The sequence below is a fragment of the Cydia fagiglandana genome, chromosome 2 (genome assembly GCF_963556715.1).
Source record: "Cydia fagiglandana chromosome 2, ilCydFagi1.1, whole genome shotgun sequence".
Taxonomy (NCBI): domain Eukaryota; kingdom Metazoa; phylum Arthropoda; class Insecta; order Lepidoptera; family Tortricidae; genus Cydia; species Cydia fagiglandana.
In genome coordinates this window covers 12714202-12737336 of record NC_085933.1, presented here as the reverse complement: position 1 = coordinate 12737336, position 23135 = coordinate 12714202, and the positions used below count along the sequence as shown (strand labels likewise).

At 36.8% G+C, this 23135-nt stretch overlaps 2 protein-coding genes across 2 annotated transcripts in view; one reads left to right on the top strand and one right to left on the bottom strand.

The window, feature by feature from the left end:
- Positions 1-23135, top strand: part of LOC134676421 (vacuolar protein sorting-associated protein 4) — a 517731-nt gene that overhangs the window by 63935 nt on the left and 430661 nt on the right. The window lies entirely within an intron of this gene.
- The window catches only part of LOC134676185 (cadherin-99C), a 130611-nt gene that overhangs the window by 59249 nt on the left and 48227 nt on the right, over positions 1-23135 (bottom strand). The window contains exon 3 of the mRNA XM_063534516.1: positions 136-192. The gene's annotated coding sequence lies outside the window, so the exon portion shown is untranslated. The remainder of the gene's footprint in view (positions 1-135; positions 193-23135) is intronic.

The following is a 23135-nucleotide window of genomic DNA, read 5'->3' as shown; positions in this document are numbered from 1 at the left end:
TTAAGTTAAAATGAAATACTAAATATACCTAGTACTTGTTTTTAAACTAAAATAAAATACCTTTACAAAAATGTTACAAAATAATTGCGGATTTCACGTTTTTGAACGTGTTCTCCATTAAAGTTTAAAACTTACCCAGCAGATTTTATTTCGTTGTAATCGCATGCCTTAAACTATTCATTCCCACTCCATCTGAAACAATACAATGGACATTATAGAAATATATTAACATGAGCACAATTGCAAAAATAGTAGGTACTATTGTTAATAGGTAGATTTCAACAGTTAAAAGTATTAAAAAACTTTATTCACTTAGTCATTGAGAAATGCTTCTGCTTAAAAAGCCTTATAAGATCAGATCAGTTCCTGAACGAGCAAAAAGGAGTTTCATCACGGACCAGTGAGGTCAACTCCCAACATTGTCCAACCACAATGGCAATTGTGTGAAAGAACCTAACAAAACAAAACAATAGACTACACTCAGCAATTAGTAATACTAATTAAATATTTGTGTGCGATCGATAAATACATTCGTTGTTTGTTAAAAATGGCCATTCTTATTGATTCTATCACGGATGCATTGTACAAACATCTAATGTAAACACCCAAATAATAATAGCTAGCTCAAATGTCCTGTCATTGTGGATCAATATCTAAAGCAATCTTTATTAACCTTTATAGAAACTATTAACATTGAAGAAAGAAGAGAAAATATTTATTTAATTTCACAACTATGTATACATTCCCGCATCAGAACTATGAATAGATAAAACAGACACAACATTCTACTAATTGTAGGTGTAACAAGATTAGATACTGACGTATTCGAACTTCAAGATATTCACAAGAGACGACACGTACTCGATCCATAGTTCTCTTTTGCAGCGCAATTCGGGCAACCAATGTCACTTTTACGTTAGATAGAGTAAGACATCTATTAGATGTGTGTTATCCTGTGGAAATCGTTCAAGAGTATCTCCAGAATCGCGCAAATTTCAAATTTGACAGGTTAGATCTTAAACATATCGTTATCGTGTCTTGGTGATGTCTAAAATATATCTATTTCAAAATCCGAATCGGGCCCATAGAAGAAAGCAACGTCTAATCCAACCCAGATATAGTGTAAACACTAAAGATTAGTAAAGGTACACTACTCGTAAGCTTGACTCATAACAGGACATATTATAAGATAAATTTAAATACACTATATAGAAAATGGCATAGAAAGCACATTGTAGAGGTAGATAACGTCCATTAGCATAATATCACAATGTAACAGAAAGGTTAACAAGCCATTTTATTATTTATGCTAGCGGAGACTCAAAATACATATAAACAGAAATTGTTAGGGATATTAGTGTCTGAGTAATACGTATCCAAACGTAATTTACAGTTTGCTTATGAAGTTAAAGCCTAGACAAGACGATAATCGTTTTCAAAATCATTTACATATGGGTACATCCTTATTTATGTTTATCTTAGCGTTTTGTTCAGTTTTCAGCAAACGATTGTCATCTTGGCTAAGCCCCCAGCTCAGAAAGCGGGAGGGTAAGCATTAAACTTTGTACCGTGCAATTGCGCGAACATCTTCAGTAGGTACAGTACTGGGTTATCTATAGCGACAGTTCATCTTGATCAGGCTTTCTCAAACTGCCAGTCATATAATCATGGCTGTTATTCTGACCTCCAACCTGTTTGAGTTATATTTTGCTTTTATTTTCAAAGCTACAAAATCCTGCAGTGGAACGACGATAGCGCAGCGTATATACATAATCTTCGACTAGTTTTTAGGGTAACTCATACGACTCTCAATGAAGGAATAAATCTGATTGCAGACCTAATTAATAAAGTGAAAATTGGCACCCTTTACAGATACAAGTCCAATATACAGTGACCAGAGCGATCTGAAAGCGCGTGGGAGCAAGTAGGTGTGGGAACCGGTCGCTTACGTGACTCACTTTATTGGTAGTATAATTTTGGTAGTCCAGCCGTCGCGTTTATATATAAGAATTAGTTCAGTATACATATGTTTGTTCTAATGAAAAAACCGCAAAAAAATGGGAGTGTCGTGGAACACTCCGTTGGAACTAAGTTAAGAAAGGCTGATGTTCGTGCTCATGTTATGTTGTTCTCCGTGTCCGTGTCAGTGTCCATGTCCGTCATCCTCATCCTCATTTTCATTATCACAAGTCTCATTACATATTTCGCAAAGGTATGATAGGTAAATTTCTGCATTTGACACTTAAGTATACCTAGTTATATGTGGCTTATGAGCTTATGACGGCAAAATCTTGCACTTTTTTTCGCCTTAACTTCGTTTCAAAAACATTACCCCGTAAATTACCGTAAAAAAATCCAGGTCCAAATAAAAAAAAAATCTTTTCAGATCTCAAATATGTACCACTATATTTTATTTATCCCATATTACTGCACACTGCCCCACTTCTTCCGTATTTACGAAAGCAAAATATTAACAATTCAAGTTATAGATATTAATTATTAAGTAACATTACATACTCATATAATACGCAGCATAGGAATTGAACAAGTGTTGTATAAATTATGACGTAGACCCTGAATCATTTTGTCATATGACACTTTTTTGGAACAATTGCATATTAATCATTTAATTTGTGCAATAAAATTAACGATGATTTCGAAATCAATATACGTAAACCAGTTCATGATCATGTCTTGTTGCGTATCGAGTGAGGTATTGTAGCAGTGAACAAAATAAACATAAAAATCTACTTCGTAATCGTTTCGTACTTTCGCCGTAGATGCGTGGGCAGATGGGAGTAACCCGGGCCAAATCAGACATACAAACACAGAACAGGTTGATATGAATGAGTAATCGCCCTGGAGTGCCTGACTGACATTATTCGTACAATTCGATTGTTTGATTTCGGTTTTGTATGTACAACGTGTGTGACAACCTAATCGTATTTTTTTAAATAACTGAAGTCAGCCATTTTTTCTTGCAAAATTTACCAAATTATAAAGGCTAAAGCGTTTAAAGTTTCGCAATATGCCTAAAACAAAAAGATAAGACTGTTATGCCAGCATTGCCAGCACAACGGGGAGCAGGCCATAGTGTGACATGAACACGACATGAATCTAGTTATCGGTGGCATTTTGTGTGAAATTGCTGTCGCGTCGTTGCTAAATGGCCTACTTAGCGCGTGAAACAACAAACCCAGGTAATACTGAACACATTCTTGCATACGTATGGATTTGTGAAAGGTAGGAAGCAAAGTGAAGAAGCAATATCGCAAAAGTAGATTAAAATATAATGTTACTGTATCATCTAGATAAGGGTGGCATTTATTACAATTATACATGTTAAATACAATCGGTAATCCAATCGTAGAATGTTAAGAAGCAAGTAACTAGGTTGCCATACATAATCATATGTACTTTATTGTATGTAGCTAAATATAATCAAGATAACTTAGTTATGGCCTGGACATGGTTGGCATTAAAACAAGACTTATGGTCACCTTACACGCAACTTGTCATTTAATATCTTAATGTAAGCAAGTAATTAGCAGTTAAGTTCATGTAAGTAGTAGAATTCAATGAACATGAAGGCCAGTTGGGGAACAATGTTAGCGGTCATTATTCTTCGTGGTATTTCATATTCCTTGGGCATTTATTTGTGCGGTGAGCCTTTTAAGAAAGTCCAATTCAGAAAGTCTTCAGACGATTTATTTATACTTTTCCATTTCATGACACGTATCAAGTTGAAAATGAAAGTTATCAACAGGTAACTAACTCTTTACCGGACCAGTGGCAGTTCGTTTATGAAGGTAGTTCACCAACCATCGCGTGTGGAGCTACAAAGTGATTTTATTATCAAAGCTGTGCCCGAGTACTTTACGTGTAAATAGCGCCAGGTGAAATCGTATATTTTAATATAAGAAGCGATCATGGCTGCCTCTTAGAAATTTACTAGTTTTAAGGCAGGTACTGATTTACATCATGACCACAGCACTGTAAATTTTATAAGACGCAAAATGGTGAAGAAATTCATGGCAACTTATGAAAATGAATACACCTTCTGTCTATCCTAATGTGCCTATTTAAAAAAAAAGATTTTAGTTGTAGAACGGAAATAGCAGCATCACGCAGGAAGAGTTCTATGGACCGGCCAACAGCACATTGGTTTATGTTTAGTACAGTTTCATTTAATGTCAAAGTACGTAGATTAAAAAACACTGTGTTCCCATTTTCAATGCAGTAGATAGGCAGGTAGCAGCGCGGCAGCTAGTCATTGCGTAAAGTTAAACGGCAACGCCAAGAATGACAAAAAATGTATTCGAAAAAAATACCTATGTACCACTACGCACTACGTACGTCTTATTGAGAGGTGTGTATGGAGGCAAGCTCTATATATTCATTATTTAATTTATCGTAAAAAAAAATTAAAAAAAGTTTTTACAATCTAAACAACAACCCTTTGTTTTTGAAAGCCTTATTAATTGTGATTATGTCCCCAACTTACCGGTTTAAAAAACATATCCTTACCGGACCTCATTGTCGTCCTTGCAATATAACATTGATTTTAGTGACATCCAAACAAAACAGTATGAGATTTAATTTATTTGCTAAAAACGTGCCAAAGGGTTAAAGTGGAAGACAACGTAAACTACAATAATTTAGTTTCACCGAGGCATTAACTTTGCAATAAACGTGATTGGAGGTAAAATGTGAATCTCCCACGTCGCCTCGACCTGCCGGTGTGACATTTGAAAGCCCAAGACAATTGTCTTGGCATTCGCGCCATTTCGCGCACACTGGCAGTAGAGACACCATAATGGAGAGCGACGTGCTTCTGCAGACGTATCTATGGGAAAAAATATTATACTCTTATACACTAGAATATTTATTGGATGCGTTTGCGTAAACAGGTTGTGGAAAATAATTTCGAAGCAGGGCGAGTTGGCCTTTCGTACCGAGGGTTCCGTTGGTTGGTTGAGGGTTGGTTGGTTGGTACCAACCAACGGAACCCTCGGTACGCAAGGCCAACTCGCCCTGCTTCGAAATTATTGAAACAAAAAATGTGAACCATCACATTTTTTGTTTTCAGACCTAAACCGCCAATTTTCTTGCTTGTAAGAAACTTGCTTCAAGTTGAAGACTTTTTTATATATATTTTCTCCAGTATGCTCGGAAATGTTCACCTTACTGTAGCAAAAATAGTACGGGAAGTTCTTCATTAATGTCAAACTCTAACTAAAAAACATCAAACTATCGCTGTCCTGTTCTAGCGGACGGGAAGTAAAAAAACACTATAGTAATAACTTATTAAACACTGTAGTGTTTTTTACTTTTTAATAATAAAAAACGCAAACAGCCAATTATTATTGCCGCGAGCCGCTACTACACGACCCGATCAGCTATCATTTCACGTGTATGATCGTGCGAATACTGCTTAATAAAATCAAAGATTATTTTTATATTTTTTTTTAATCTCATCCGTGTTCATAAAGCTTACATAGTTTGTCAAATGACTTTCTCATTTCAAACATAGACAAAGAGAATCATACTATCTTTGTCTTACACTAGTACTAGCACCCAAAAGAAAAGGATGGGTGTAGTTTTCCTGGTTCTTACTGACTGAAAAGTTGGTTTGACAAACTATATTGCGCAATTATATTGAATGAACGAATATTGAATGGTACTGAATGGCAGAATAAGTTTGTGCCTTTAACTTTTAAAAATTAATTAAAGAGGGAAATTGTTTTTGACATTTTGGATTGTGAAGGTTTGATTTGAGTGATGCTTGATGTTTAAATAATAATTATTTTAGCTTATTTCCTCGCATGTTTGGAGAAAAGCACTATATATGCCTCGGCAGGAATAGCAATTCGTGGATTCGTCTTCTTTGTCGGACTCCGCTTCGCGTCGTCCGACAAAATCGAAACTCATCCACGAATTGCCCTTTCCCGGCCTCTGCAATAATGTACTATTAATTACACAAACGGGTGGTTGTGTAATTAAATATGTATACAAAACGCGAGAGTTAGTGTTATATTGTTTATATATTCTAGAATCTAGGAGGTGTCTCTACAAGAAAACAATCTAGCATATTTGGTGTTCCAATATGCTAATTTAATCTGTCCGTGGCTATGTAGTATTACTCGTATTAAATACGTAGGTATAATGTACTACATACTATGTAAGTATATACCTACTTATTACCTACTAATCTTTGCAGGGTTTCTCGCTACGCGCATGATTCACCCACCGAAAGTTCAAACCACTAGTCAAGGTCTCGATGATTCCGTTATCGGAGCAGCAACGTCACGAGACGGGCATTCTGTCTGCAGTTGCCTTTTATAGCACGGTCCGGCGGGTTTCCATTGTAACGTCAACTTGTTCATATAAGTTAAGTTCGATTGAAGCTCCACTGTGTCGCTTGAATAACCTCGTCTATTAAATGTTGTGCATTTAAATTAACCGCCGTTTGATTTTATGGCCCGTGTCTAACATTTCTTCGGCGTATCAGCTTGTTAGAATTTATCTGACAAATGAGTTTAACCAACTTTGTAATTTTCAGTACTTATAGAAATCGGAAGAGCGTTTTTAGATAGGTACATTATTGCGGCGGCGCGGCTTTGAGTCCGTCACCGTATACGCCGATTTCATTGATAACATAAGTGACGGATTGAATGTCATAGTCGCGGCAGCGGTGACTAACGTCACTCATTTTATCAAGAAAGAGACAGAAACAGCGGCAACATCAACACCACCGCAGTAATATCGCAACAGTGCTGCAGTTGACATCCGAATGAACTTTGCTCATTGCAATTACTCCAAACGAGAAGGAGTACCTACGCAGTACAAGTATAAATGTAGAGTGTTGAATTTCAACCGATTAAATAAATGTAAGCCATTTGAAGATGATATTATAATGGCTCATTAGGCAGTAAGTATTTATGACTAGCATTTAATTACACAACACAAAGCTGTTATTCATACCGTGTTAACGGTTTTCTTCTTACTACATTTGTATTAGTACGTTGCAATATGCAACCCAGTGAACATACACGATAACATAACAGATTTCAAAACATCGTGATTATCAACTATCTAAAGATATTGTAGGTAGTATACTTATTCACCAAATAGCAAGCACATCTTTACATGCACGATCTGTTTCATTTAATAAGATGATTGATGCAATTAAACGCAGATGAAGGAAAGCCACGAGGCTGGCTGTTCTCGCAATAAAGTTTTCATAGTCTGGCAATTGCGTTATCTGGGCTGTCAAGGGTACAATGGCTCGTGCACAAATGGAAATGAACGCGAGCGACTCACGAACCGCACTTTACTTATTATCCCGAAGCGAGGCAAAGAGTCCGTAACTGTCTCATGATTCTCGTGACTAGGGTAGCTAGACAGGCTAATGAATTGGGACAACGTTTCGAAGCCAATTGGCTTTAATTTGATAAGGTCAAGCATAATGACGCGAAACAGCTCAGATGGCAGTCGCGTTCGTAAAAACTAGTGCCTATGCCGATTTTCGGGATTAGTTGCCAAGCGGACCCCAAGCTCTTATGGGCTGTGGCCAAAAAAGGCAGGATAACGCGAGGAAGATGATTAATGACGCTAAAAAGTTTAAAGTACTTATAAATTAAATGCCTACTTAAAAATGTGTTAAGTTCTTACGTTTTAAAATTTTAATTGAATTAACATCAAGGTTATATGGCGCATGGTTAAGCGAGTATTTAAATAGAAGCAAAAAAGTTGTAATGTCCTGAAATTAATACTTTCGAAGTTCAGAACGCATGGAAGCCCTAGCGCTGCGTCAGTTTCGATTTTACTAACCATATAAAGACTGTTTAGATTCGATAGCCTTCTGTGAACGAATACAGACGATAATGGCTTAAGATTAAAATCATTTCCAAATGAAATCAAAGTACTGGTGAGATTGCTTGTAACCATTCCGGGCTCTGACGATTAGACTGTTGTCAGCTGTCCTGCAACAGATTTTATTGAGTAGCCTAAATCGTTTTAAAGGTACACCTCTGTCTACCGGCAAACTATATACATGTACACGCTTAATAATAACATTTCCTTGTGATTATAATTATACAATGCTGCAATGTGACAAATAAGATATATCAGTTAATAGGCATAAAGATAAAAATAGCACGTTTGATTTCCATTTCATTCAACAGTAAAACCACCTCCAAAGTCAGGTCAAACAGTTTTCGTTTCGGCCAGACACGAAACGATAATGTCACAGATTGCGAAAGTCACGCGCCTTGTTCTAAATCACATTTGAGTGCAAAAACGTCGAAAATTTGCCGGATAATTGGGCCGGCCACAATTCACTAGGTGACGAAACAGCGGAGAGAATCAAGGAGTTTTTACTTTTGTTTTTTGTTACAATTTCGCTATCGTGTTCGTGTTGTCAGCCAGAGGTCGGAGTGCGTACAACTGAACGCTTTGGTAATGCCGATTATTGAAAAAGTGAAAGGTTAGACGGCCTTGATCCTTCGTGTCAGAGGGCAAATTAGAATAGGTAAGCGATAATAATACTCGCAAAGGCTTAAACACGTTAAAAACCTATTTTGCATCGAGCGTTCCGCTCTTGTTTCTTACAATAATAGGTATATCTTCAGTATTTTATTTAGCAGTTGCGGGGCCCACTGATTACCAGTTCGACGATATCAGCCTGTCAGTTAAGCGCAAAACATGACAGCTCTAAACAACTGACAGGCTGATATCGTCCGGCGAACCGGTAATCTGTGGGCCCCTTTAGAAAATAGGTAATGTGTGCGGGACTCTTCGTTTAGAAAGCCTCACACGAATCATTACGAGTAGTAATTGGATGTCACTAAGTAATCACTCGATTGATGACAACGTCATCGTCAGCTTTCGAGTTCACGCTTTCATGATCATTTCAATATCGACATGATATACAAGTTTTCCGTTTAGTTAATTAAATATATATCAAAGCACTGACATCGAACATACAGGAGGAGGCACCTTGGTGTATGCTGTTTGCCGACGACATTGTTCTTGTCGGAGAAAATGCACTTGAGGTCCAGAGCAGGCTGGGAAAATGGCAAGAAAAGCTGGAAAGTGTGGGACTCAAAATAAGCAGAACCAAAACGGAGCACATGTTCTGCGATTTCGGTGGTCCATCCAGTTTTTCCCATATTGCCTTAAACGGTGTATCCCTACCAGTCTGCTCTGACTTCCGGTACCTTGGGTCACTGATCCAAAGCGACGGAAACATCGACCGAGACGTGAAAAATAGAATAAATGCGGGATGGATGAAATGGCGATAGGTCTCTGGAACAACTTGCGATCCACGAATGCCCCTTAAACTTAAGGGGAAAATATACAGAACGATCGTGAGACCTGTTGTAATGTATGGATCAGAATGCTGGGCGACGAAAGTAGCGGATGAAAGAAGAGTGCATGCAGCGGAAATGAGAATGCTGAGATGGATGTGTAGAGTGACGAGAAAGGATCGGATTAAGAATGAGTATATAAGAGGAAGTTTGAGGTCCAGTAACGGAGAAAATGAGGAGTGCTAGGTTATCGTGGTATGGGCATGTAATGAGGAGGGATGAATGCCATATAGGCAAAAGAATGTTAGGGATGAATGTTGATGGACGGAGAGCGTATGGTAGACCCAAAAAACGATGGATGGATTGTGTGAAAGAGGATATGAGAAAGAAAGGAGTGAGTGCTGAGGACACGAAAGACAGAGGAGAATGGAAGAGAAAAACATGTTGTGCCGACCCCACATAACGTGGGATAAGGGCAGGGGAAAGAAAGATGTATTAAAGCAAAGCAATATGTAGCGCATATAAGAGATATTTAACTTTATCCTTTTTGAGGGCGCCTTTTCTCTTCCTTTTTATCAATCGGTTTTATTTTTCCATTTTCAACGTATTTTTGTTACGAGTGACAATTCTGCAGGACTCGTTCCTGTCTGGCCAAAGAGTCATATTACCAAACAGTTTCGCGCTTCAGGTAAGTACCTATGTTTCAAACTTCAAAGGCTTGACAAAAATGTTCGTTAAAAACTTACTTGCCGAACTTATAACGAAGAAGACAAATCGACAAACGCGAAATGTACGCGTCGTTCAGGAGTTCCGGTCTGGTGTTCATCAGCAGTTCCACTTCATCAAATTTTGAATGCTATGTAGCGAAAAGCGGCTACGAAGAGAACCCGCCTTGAGGTCGGTTACTCCACTTTTATGAAATTAAGTGAGATGTAATCCCTGAAGCTTCTAGTCGCCATTCCATTTCGCCGCCCGCTGTGTTACTTGCGACTTCGCTCCATTACCCACCAACGCCTGCTTCCTACTACTTATCAAAATGTAGAACAAAGTTAAATGGATACTTTACGGTTTTGATAGCGATCTCAAAGGGAAGCAGTGGAATTCATATTATTTTGATTAATATTGGTAATTTTCTATCGGTCTGTGATTGTGTAAGGGATTAAGTTAGTATTAGAAAGAGCTGAGTGGTAATGGTAACTACCGTGCCAACTTTATTTATTTGCCTACAGTGGTGTCAAGAAATTACTACCTAAGTATTTGCAGTTACGCGACAAATAGAAATAATTCTTTCCGAAGTGAAGTGATGTAGTCAGTGCAAAATTATTTCACTATAATGTGATATATTATGGACATTTGAAATTCCAGTTCGTAGCTTAGGTGATTTTATATTTCCCTATTGCTTTTTGGTGAAGGACACTATTATTATCATGATGTGATGACTAACGTTCAAGATAGGTATGAGTAAAATAGTTATCCTCCGTATTGGAAGGTCGAAAGTGGTTGAGTCGGTTTCGTTTTAGGACCTACATACAGGGGTTTGTTTGAACCCCGGGTTTATTTAGGCCACAAGTAAAAAATTGTAAGAGAAGGATTGCAAAAAATACTTCAATCGAAAGTCATGTTACAACCTTACCTACTAGCAGCCGACCCGGCGAACTTTTATACATAAAGAATTAAAGTATTACTTTAACCAATATAGAGTCATGTCGTTCAGTGACAGGTCCAGGGGGTATTGGCTGGTTAACCAATAAATGTTATAACTACCCGAAAATTTACAAATTGTTTGTTGACTGTTATTTAAAAACCTAAAGATACAGACTATAGATAAGAATAATAAATGGCAGCTTTACAAAATAGGTGATGCAAAAACCATTTAACTTCTACTAACCTAATCGCAGAGAAATCAATGTTGCGATTTAAAATCCTAAGGCAATCTAGAGAGCAAAAAAATAGGTTTTTATTTGTTGCTATGTCTTGCTGGCTTAGTGTTACACAAAATGAAAGTGTGCAAATTCGAATTGAGCCAGATCTCTAACGTTTATCAATCACGATTAACTTACATGTATACTAGGACCTAAGAATGTGCGTAGTGCAATACAATCGAAAGATAAGACTCTGAAAAGGGCAAGGAACTCTTATCAAAGCTGTTGCGGCAAGCACTGCTTAGGTGTCGCAGAAACGGAATAGCTAATGTCGACTTTGGTTATCTGGTAAAATAATTTTACATACTATACATTATACACCACAATTATTTGCCAAATAAATACCTTTTTATATATAACCACTACACATTCAATTCTATTTTTAAGTTTGTGTTGCGTACCGTTTTCTTTTATTGAGGTGTGCCGTAAAGAGTAGCTATTGTATATTAAGAAGTTACACTACACGGTTATGGTGTGTCTAAACTAGTTAAGCATAAGCATTGTTTAAGAAGATACTATGGAAATGAAGTAACAGTCCAACAGCACTAAATCAAAGACTATTTGGAATCGAGAACGATAGCCAAATAAGGTAACATGGACACAATATAAATCATAATACTGGCTTGGAAGCGACGTGCATAAATGCATAGTTGATGAAACTTACCACCCCTGGAACTATGAGAAAAGTTTAAATTGAGAATTCTGAGTGTTTTAAATGGCAGATGAATAATGGTGGGGAAGTGTGGAACAGGTGCTTTGAAAGTCCAGTCACGCCATTAATGTAAATAAATGTACAATAATAGTCAATAATAACAGTTTAAGATGGCAATGGCGATTTAGATGGAACAGATATGACAAAATCGTGAAAGTAAAGACATTCAATAGAAACTAAAGCGAACATGGTCAGTAAAGCAGATTTTGGGTTATGTATCGCAACAAGTCTAGATACTTCCCTTTGCTTGTTATGTATGTGATAGGTACTTAAATACTACTAGCGCCCGTTCAACGCAGGATTGTGGCAGTATGGTAACTATGGAACCCTAAACTGACCATGGCCTGACATGCTCTTAGCCGGTTTTCATTACTGTACAGCAAACTGCGCTTCGTGCAAAAAGTGGTTTAAATGAAGTCATTACTTATGGTTGACTGTCAAATCCGGATGCAATATTACACATCACAATCGCCGTGAGAAGTGGTTGCGCCCACGGCCTATCACAAACACAAGAATAAATACGCAATAAATAAGCTACATTATTTAGCTCGGAACTATGGATGACTATGGTACAGTTAGTGCGGCGCAGGCCCGCTCTTATTGGTCAAGACAAACGACGTCGTAAATTCCTCTGATTGCCTTAGAAACATTAATAAATATTGACTTGACTAGGAGAAGACGGTGTAAGTTGACAACGCCTCAAACGTTACATAATATAGGTAATAATCTTATTATGTCATAGAAGATGAACGTTGCGTTGATGCAATTCTATAATGATGCAGTAAATGCGTGTAGAAAATATCCATTCTCACTTATACCCATAAGTAACTTGAATAACCTTTCAAGAAATTAGAGATCGGCCATTTTATTTATCATTATGGTTATAAACTATCGGAATAGACACAGCGACAGCCAGAGATAACAAAGAGATTATAACTTTTACAAAGGACAGAAGTAAGTTAGATAAGGTTACCGACTGACGTAACCCTTAAAATATCAAATATCAAACCAGAACATTGCGGTTTACTTTGCGCACGTTTCGTGTATTGCAGAAATGGTATTCAAGCGGGTACACCTTTCAGAGACTTATTTTATTTGTAACAATACGCTCGAAATGTAAGTATTTAGTTAGGAATCCTTGTATGTTTATTCCTAGAACTGATACTAAATAATTGAGGTAAGTGATGACCACGATGTTCAATTTCAATCAAATGACGACTATAATTACTAGAACACTGCCAATAAGTCAAAATATAAACGACAACTGAAACAAGTCCCGAGTAATATTCAGTTTAATAAAAATTCAGCCATAAGAAAAAAAATATAACGATACTTTAAGTTAAACTGCACAGGTAAGCCAAAATGCACAAGACATTAGAGTTAGACCAAAAAAAGTCTGCAGATATTTTGATGTCACACGCAGTGCAGGTGTTATTTTAAACGTCAAACTTCTGTGAAATTATGACGAATAAATAACACTGGCATTGCGTGTGCTCTCAAAATCTCTGCAGACTTTTCTTGGTTTAACTCTACTTTTGTACCAAATCAAGACAAAGTTAAAAAAATTGTGGGTCCCGAGTTGCATCATACTTATTATAATATCTACTTCTACTGTGTGATGATAGTATTACCCACATTTTAAACTGTGCAGGTAAGCCAAATTGCACAAGACATTACTTTCGTACAATATCAAGGCAAGGTTAGAAAAAAATATGTGGGTCCCGAAGTTGCATAATATAACAATCCACTGTGTGATTAAAGTGTGTTACCCAGTGTTATTTACCCACATTAGATATTTCGATATCTGATAATGGACAATTTAAAATAACCAACATGAAGCAAAATCCCTTTTTTTTCCATAAACTTCTACATTTTTTTCAGCCTAAAAGTCCAGATGTCGAACACGAACTGGCTTCATAACAGGAAAGCGTCTCAAAGTTGAAGGGCCACCTGCCGACTCTGTCGAGTCTTTGCATAACGAAGCGCAATTTATAGAGCGGTACCACGTAGGCGTACTGCAGTCGTCCAGACATTGCAATGTTATCTCCTTTGGATAGAATGTGAAGGCACAGCGGTACCTTATTATGAGTGAAGTCAACTTTCAACAACGGAAGATAAAATTTTGTATCACAATGTTTTATTTATTAACAGTATTAACACATTTTTGTGGCAACATATTGGAGTGTGAACGTGCTCTCGCGAGATCAATGAGATTCACAATTTTTTGCACGATGTAAAAGTTTGATTCCCATTGATATTTACTGCACGAAGATTAGGGTCTGCTTCTTTTACCTGCATTGTTGTTCAAACTGTGTCAATCACAACATTCACTACGTTTCCATTATTTAGAAACGATTCTATTTTCATATTGTAGGTACGAGAGTTTGTTAACAAACAAGGAAGAAGGCAACTTAAAGACAAAATACCTGTATATAGCGAGAGCCCTTACCTAATGTTACCTTTGCGAATAGCATATTATTTATCCATACGGAGGAAATATAAATAGTATCTACCTATGTATATAAATTGTATCACTTAAAAGCGAATAATTCAAAATAATTGAAACCAATATTCCAGTGCTAAAATTGTTTCCGATTCCCGATATATAGGGACTTATTTTAAGTAAACCTTAAGGTTTTATTGGTGACAGAATCTTTATCTGCAACTCGGCTCTACCAACGCAACTGTCCACTGCCAGCTCCGTCGAGGATTGCGAGAAAATTTTAAATGAGAACTAGTTTGAAATGTGGTTGTTGATTGTGTATTTAAAGCTGTGTTTATACGGCGACGTCGACAGCCATCCAAGATGTCTGGGAAGTTGATATTTATGCTAAGAATATGGCATTTGTTATGAAATATTTACGATGAGTCACCGACGCTTATAAGTGAACTAGGAAATGGAAAACTAATAAAAGATCACTAGAAGGCTAGGCTTTAAAGGAGCTATATGGCTAAGTTACAGTGTCTAGTAAAAAGGCCTTTGTTCCGATTTGTAAAGGCGCCAATATTATTGCCGTAACGTCGCACACCGTAGTTTATATTAGCTAAATACGAGTAGATATACTGTTTACCATGGTTTTAAATTACGAAGCTATGTAATTCTGTTGAGAAAAATGATAGTAGTATTGACTTATGTAACAGATTTTAATTAGAGACACATACACTTAGTAATGTGTAGAACAAATTTATCACAGGAAAATAATTGGATAGATTAGCAAGATCGATGCACATAGGTACCATATAGTAAAGATAATATATCTTCACTATTTCATATCTTGTGAATCTCCAATTTATTTCCCGAATCGCGGCGCCAGCCGCCATAAGGTACCTTTTGCAGTGGAACATCACATATCTTTACTATTTCATATCTGGTGAGTCTCTAATTCATTTCCCGAATCGAGCCGTGATTTAGCCTAGATATTGATCTAAATAGAAAATTTTGCTCATAGAATAATTCAAATTTAGTTTACAAAAGGGCCCACATCAAGATTGAATTGATTCATTAGATATTTGATTAACCCATAGATATAGCCCCGAGATATGCAAAACGGGACACGGTATCTTTGAGCGGATAAGTCAGATATTTACATTTACACGTCCACATAGCGTGTGTTCGTCGGAGGCACAGTCCCGCACGGTTTGTAGATAGTTACTTAGTAAGTCTGAAAGCGAAGATGCCCTACTCGCTACCGAGTCTCACACGTTAACCTACGTGATGATGATGATGATGATGATGATGGTGATGATAAGGAAATCGTCACTTATACTAACTACTTAATTTAAGAGATTTGTTCAATCAAACTGATTTATGCGACCAAAAAACACGCCAAGAACCTTGGTTGTACCAACACCACTTGGGTAAGTGATTAAAATAATCTTCTCTTTGATATTTTCGTAACCAAGTAACGGACTACGAAAGAGCAAAGTAATTACCTATTTGTCTAAGCAATAAAACAAATTCAATATTACAACTGCAGTAATCATTACTGTTAATTGGAACTAAATAGGAATTCACTGGTTTGAGACGGTTACAAAAAGCTGACATTTTTTTAAGAAACATAAGTCTCTAATAACATTTCAATAGATTCTTAGATAATCACCAAGACATTTTTGACAGCTCTTAATCAAGTTTGTTTTTTGTCGACAGCCAGTTACGTTACGTTTTAACACAGACACGATGTTGAATTTCATTAAATACTGGTATCTTTTAGACAGCAAAAAAATAGTGGGCTATTATAATCTATGCAGACTTTTCTTGGTCTAACTTTAATCAATATTCGAATGTAGTTTCTATTTAATGAGGCATAAATCGTATAAGAAAATAAAAATAAAATACAAGGCAAAGGATGAGCTGACAACAGTGTCATTCTATGGAACTTGCTATGTAAGCAAACCACCATATTAAAATTGCCTCTGAATAATGAATTTACTAGTGACTTTTTTTTACATAGTTAGCAAGTTCCATAGAATTACACTTTAGTTCATGATTCGTATCATACATTATGTATATGTACGTCATAAGGTAAACAATACAGCACGTAATACACGTAATAATCAAACCAAACACAATAATTTAGAACTTAAATCAAGATGAATTTATCACGAGTAAATTGGAAGTCAAACCAAGCAAAACAATTAAGATTGGAGACATGAAAACGTGACACAGCAGGTGAAGGCGCGTGAGATTTTGAAAATAGAGAGGAGACTGGACTTCTTTGACGTTTTATCGTTAGATATAAGCTCTCACTTAACGCCAGTCACGTCCCTGATAGTGTGACGATGGGTCTTGCTCAAAACGTCGTAATTTCGAGCAATACCGTAATACTAGGGCGCCAGCTCGGTAGCGAAACGTGAGCGATAATTTAACGAGAACGGTACTCGAATATCAAGATCGTTTATGTATCGCTTATCGCGGATCGCCGCGGTCGGAATTTAAGGTCGTATCTTCGGCGACTGAGTCGCAATCTATGCAAGGCATCAAAGGGCCTGATAGAGATATTTGCTCGGCAAATAACAATGCTCTCTACCATTAGTTAAGAACTCACCTTAACGGTTTTATTTGTTGTTTTTATTTGTAACGGTGCACGATATTTATTTAATTTGTATAGGTACTTTTTTGAATGGGTTGTAAGATATGACGTATGTGCATGAAAGTTAAGTAGGCATGGCTCACTGGATCTGTTCAGTGGGCTAAATCCTCATGAGCAACTTTCAAATTAGCGATGTCGGTAATATAAAAAAAAACCGGTTGATACTTCTCAGAAAAATCGTAGCAGTAAACGAAATTAAATTGCACCCAAGTACGATCACGGTTCAATAACACGACACTCAGAAAACAGTTACAGCTAAAATTAAATGCAACGAAAAAAGCTAATTACCATGAAGACAAACAAGCCGAGAGCATTGGACGTGGTATAAAAATGAGAATACAGGAAGGCTGTTAACTCTTGTCAAGAACAGAGACAAAATTCGGGGCCAACAAGGGCATCAAGGTGACGCAGTTAAAATGACGAATATTTTGCCTTCGCTTTCTCCTAGTGCGAATAGTTAGAAGTATAAGCCTACCCATATATAGAGAATCGCATTAATCATTTTAGTAAGTAGTCGGGTCCGGTATCAAGCAAAACTAGTTTGCGGACAATTTCAGCAACCTGGCGTCGGTATCATATTTGCATAAGTAAAGATTTTTTTTTTACAGGAGGTTAAATTCTGTAAGTACATAAGATACAGGAAAGAGCACTTATATAACTAGTTATTGCTTGCGACTTGGATTTTTATGTTGTTGGTTTTAATGCTATTTAAACATTGTGCTGCAATAACAGCAATTGGGTTAATAATTTGACAACAAAACATTTTGTCTATCACAAATGTCTTTCTACGAACGACGGTTTTTTTTCGATTTTTGACAAAGTTGCGTTCGGCGCTCGAGGTCTCGTCTCAAACTTGGATTTTTCATTGGACCAACATCATAAACAAGTCAGCATAAAATCAGAACTATCGGATTTAATGCAAACGCTAAATGTATAAAATTGCTGTATTATTTATTAGGCTCTGCATTGATGAGTCAGTTAGTCAGGATATGTACACATATTATACCTATATTAAACGTTAACTGGTTTGGTACATTACGATAATTAGTTAGAACATCGTTACCCGGATTTAAATGTTTATGTTAATTTACTTATACATATAATTGTCATCTAAACTGAATCTCAGTTATGAGTTACTAACCCGATTGATTTGCTTTATTGTGCCAATTACATTCTGGCTGAAAAAAAACCGATCTTATGAGAAATCTTATTAAAGACATGTTTCATATTAACCATTACGTCACTCTAATTTTGAGTAGCAAATTAAATAGTATGCGCAGTACGCCATTGCATTATTCTTCCAAATACAATTTAGATCGATATCCGCGAAGAAAGTTGTGTAATGCGACTCCATTGAGGTCTATTACGTCGGATTTTCACGTCAATTACACGAGCCGTGCAATTATTGATGTGTATCGATAAATCATTGTAACATTACGCGATGATTTTAATTTGAAATTGCAATGCCCGCGGCACACGTCGTCACATCTTTCGGTAGGTAGCTTTTGTTTAAAAACGTTTCGGTATAACTTCGCAACTATGGAAGAACTCAAATCAAATTGACTTGTCCTGATCGTTACATATTGTGACTGAAGGTACAGATCACGATTGAGTAAAATTTAGAGTAATTTATTATACTCAATATGAATCATAATCATAATCATAATCATTTATTCGATGCAATCCATGGTGTTTATAAAGGCGTCAAACTTGTTTTCAAAAACAAATCTACTGTAGCCATGAGTAATTAAAAACAGTTACCTACGCCAAGCGTCGATAATAATTACTTAAAAGTTACGTCCCAATTTTCAACTACGGGAGTCATAAGGTCGAACGATACCGTAAATCGATTAAAGCGGCACAGATTCAACAGTAAACTAACAACGATTTTGTTTAATCTTACAGAATTTCAAGCACGCCAATTACTTTAATAACCGGAACGATACACAGACAAATATGGGAACTATGGATCAGGTATTTAAAACACGAACGCATGATACTTTTAAAGCAGGACCAAAAGCAGATAAATGTGAATAAGCGAACCGTTAGTTGGTACGGAGCATAAGATTGCCTCCCTAGAGATGCCGCATGTTGAAAGACAGGTAGCACCTACCGACACACGTACCTATGTACTTACACAATTCTAAGACCTAAGCCGCGCTATTCTGTTGCGTCTAAAACAAGTGCACTCTATCCATCTTGAATTATTTAAATTGTAGGTTTATTACGAACTATTGTATTTCATTTCAATGATTAATAATAATAACCCATTGTAATACAATATACCTATAGATTCATTTTCATTTTACTCTTCAGCGGCATAGTATATACGAAGTGGGCACCATGGTGAGCGCGTTTAGTGCATCAATCTTGTGGAAGGAAATCTGTGGTAAGATCGGTTCGGAGGCAGGATATAGAGCAATCTACGTAGAATTGATGATACAGTACGCGGCACTGACATAGACAAAAGGACGGTAGTACTAACAAATACATACAGCTTGTTACATCAGAATGTGGACGGACGCGGAGCCTAAGAACAAAACCGTTACTGTTTGTAAATTGTGATGTTTGTCGCATTCTATGAGAGATAATACACGCACACTACACTACACATGTAGGTACTACAGTATGGGGTTGTACGTTGCAGTCGTTACAAAATTCCACCTTTAACTCTAAAACATTTTTGAAAAATAAGGTCCCAATATTCATCGGTACTTTATATATACATATATTTAGATAAATTATTGATAATAATCTAGTCTAATTTAAAACGAAAACGAGGTGAATATGAAATAAGCAGAAATATTGTTTTAAAATGGTTTCTCGTTGCATTATTTATTACAATTGGCAGCACTCAGCTTTCCTATCTGATGCCGCGTTATCACTCCGCAACGAGGGCAGGCAACCGTTACCCTGAGAGCTTGCAGATGTAAACACACGAATTGTCTGTGCTAATTAAACGATTTACAGTGATTGTGAAATTTTTCTCTTTAACTAAAACGTCGGTATATTTCAATCACTAATTCGGGTACCGACCGCAAGCGACGTTGTACGTTGCGTCGGATACGCAGCACGATGCCATTGTCAAATAACTCGTTTCAATGCGTTGTTGCGCGATTAGAAGATTTCATCCGTCACTCGATTTATAATGGAAATTGACAGTGATATTACCGATTTCCCTCCGCTGCATAGTTGCACCAGCAACTCTGAAGCAGTAACGCAACTGCAGTCGCAATCTGAATTGCACCTTTGTAGTAGTTAAACCTTTCGATGTGACAAAAAGCATGTTTTTATCAATTTGAGAGGCTTGAAATTAAACGTTGGTATGTACAATACAACTTTCACGCTTCATAGTTCACTTCATCTTCATAGCCTAAAGTGTCATTCTATAGAACTTACTAACTATGTAAATAAAAGTCACTAGTAAATTCATCGTTCAGAGACAATTTAAGTACCTATTGGCTGCAATGGCGGATTTCCCATAAGGCACAGTAGGCCCGGGCCTAGGGCGGCGAAATATTAGGGGCGGCAAATTGTGACAATAAATTCGCTGATGATAACAAAAAATAAATCAAAATTAGGCCAGGCAACGAATTCTCAAAAAAAGGTACCTATATGTAGAGGGAAATGCTTGAAACACAATTTTTTACTTTGTACCTAATTTTATTTGGACTATCTAGGAGGTGAACATATCAAAAGTCCCCGGCCGTAGCCCTTGAGCAGGGGGAAGAGAGAGATTTGAAGGTCACATTTTTCAGTTTTTCGCTTATGTCTCGGAAACTATGCGTTCTAACGAACGACATGATCATTATACAAAATGAATGTTGGTTAAATTTGCTACAAGCTACAATTTTTATGATATCTGGAGGGCCCTCCACACTTGTGCGTGTATCGCGGCGCGAAGCCGCGAACACGAGTGTGGCGTCGATTTCGCATATTGTTGACGCCTTCGCGCCTTGTTCCCCGTTTATAGGGTTCCGTACCCCAAAAGGAAAAAACGGAACCCTTATACTCGTGTGTCAGGCTGTCCGTCTGTCACAGCCTATTTTCTCCGAAACTGCTGGACCAATTAAGCTCAAATTTGGCACACATACGTAAGTTTGTGACCCAAAGATGAATGTGTAACGTAAATAAATGAATTTTAAAATGGAGGCCATTTTTTGGGGGGTAAATGAGAAAATTTAAAAATAAAGTTTTTGAAACTATATTGTGTTACATATCAAATCAAAGCGCTCATTGTAAGAATCTCAAATATTTTTTTTATAATTTTAAGATAAATATAGTTTAGCAGTTATTCAAGAAAATAGGCAAAAAAAATGTTTTTCTGCTTTTTTTTAGATTTTTTGAATGTTTTGTAGGTACATAAAAAGTCAATGTTGTTGGTAAAACTGTCATTTAAAATGAAAAAGTATTTGCTTATTTTTTTCCTATGCTCATGTCACAAGGACGTATAGTTTCTGAGATATAATAAGCGAAAATGTGACCTTCAAACCAAACCCCCGCTCAAAGGACTTTTCATATGTTCACCTTCTAACGAGTCCAAAAAATTTACTAATTGTAAGTAAAAAATGTGTCCAAAGCATTTCCCTCTATAATATATCTTTTCGTTGCCTGATCTAAATGTAGTCAATATTATGGGTGCTGATGCTGAGAAAGGGGCGGCTACGAGGCTTATTGGGGCCTAGGGCGGCAAAGACTGCAAATCCGCCGCTGTATGGCTGTTTGTTTACATAGTTAGTAAGTTCCATAGAATGACACTTTAGAAATTTATCATCAGTAGTTCATCTTAGTCATATAATAAAATATTTTTATTGCAAATGATTGTGACTTCTTCTGGCAATGCCCGTTCGCTCAATTGAAGATGGACTAAGTAAAATTTAGTTCCATTCAAAACGAGGAAATTCCAACAGAAATCATATTTTAAGTCCCATAGCCAACAAATCTGGAAGTTCCAGAGGGTTCAACCAACACGTTTACTTATTTTTTTTAGTTTTACATGTAAGTAGCCACGCTCGTAAATGACCACTTTTACTTGCGCAGCAGTCGGTCAATCAAGCTGTTTCGCAATGTTAAGTTACAGCTTATATTAAGCAAATGGTTTAAGAGTAAACGTAGACGCATAACGCACATGTAACCACGGCCCAGTTTTTACGTTGGTGTCTCATAGTCGAACTGTGATCTTTGACTTGTTTTGGCCCGTGATGGATTGCACGCATGTGTAATTTAATAGATATATTCTAATCGGTAATTTAAAGACATGTTTTGTTTCGCATTGTAATTCAAATGTTAAGACATCGAAGTAATGACGTGTAGTAATGATAAGTGAAGGAAACAATAGTTTGAAGTCGTAAGAATTTTATAAGAGTATCTTAGAACTTAATTTCATGTTAGTATGACCAGATAAAGCTGAAATCAAACTAGTGGGACTAGTCTGTTAGAAAACATTAGCATTTAAGCAAAACGCCAGCACAGATCTTACTGCCGTGTCTGCATACATTTGTATACCCTTATACGTAAACAAACTAACCGTACCAATGACTGGTAGTTTACAGTTACATTCAGATCAGCGGTATTTGAGAATTCCGCAACTGCACATTGACGCCACTTTGTATTAGAAATTCCGCCGACGTAACTATATGCTGCCGTAACCAATTGATCTACTATATCCAGTCCACTTTGTAGACTTTGAAACAAAACCTATCGTTTACAAAGCCTACGGGCACAATTTGTAACACCTACTGTAACTGGGAAGAAACAGCGACTTTATAACTCAAATTAGCTACTTGTTTGTGTGCATTTTCAATTGAATTTTATACTTACTGTGTTCCTGCCGGCACGGCAATAAGGTTGGTGTAAATCATTCTGTTTTTAGTGCAAAGAAATCACATAGCCAGCAACATTCCCTAAACTCTATAGCTTAGTTTAGGATGATGACTTTTTTTTGGAAATATTTCATTTGTGAGAATATTTAATTATTAGGTAAATTATTGATATTAACGATCAGACTGTGTTGTTGTCCAGTAAACGAATACATATATTATAATGTATGTCTTACATACAAGCTGGAAACTCGGATTCACGACGTATGACGTATATACTT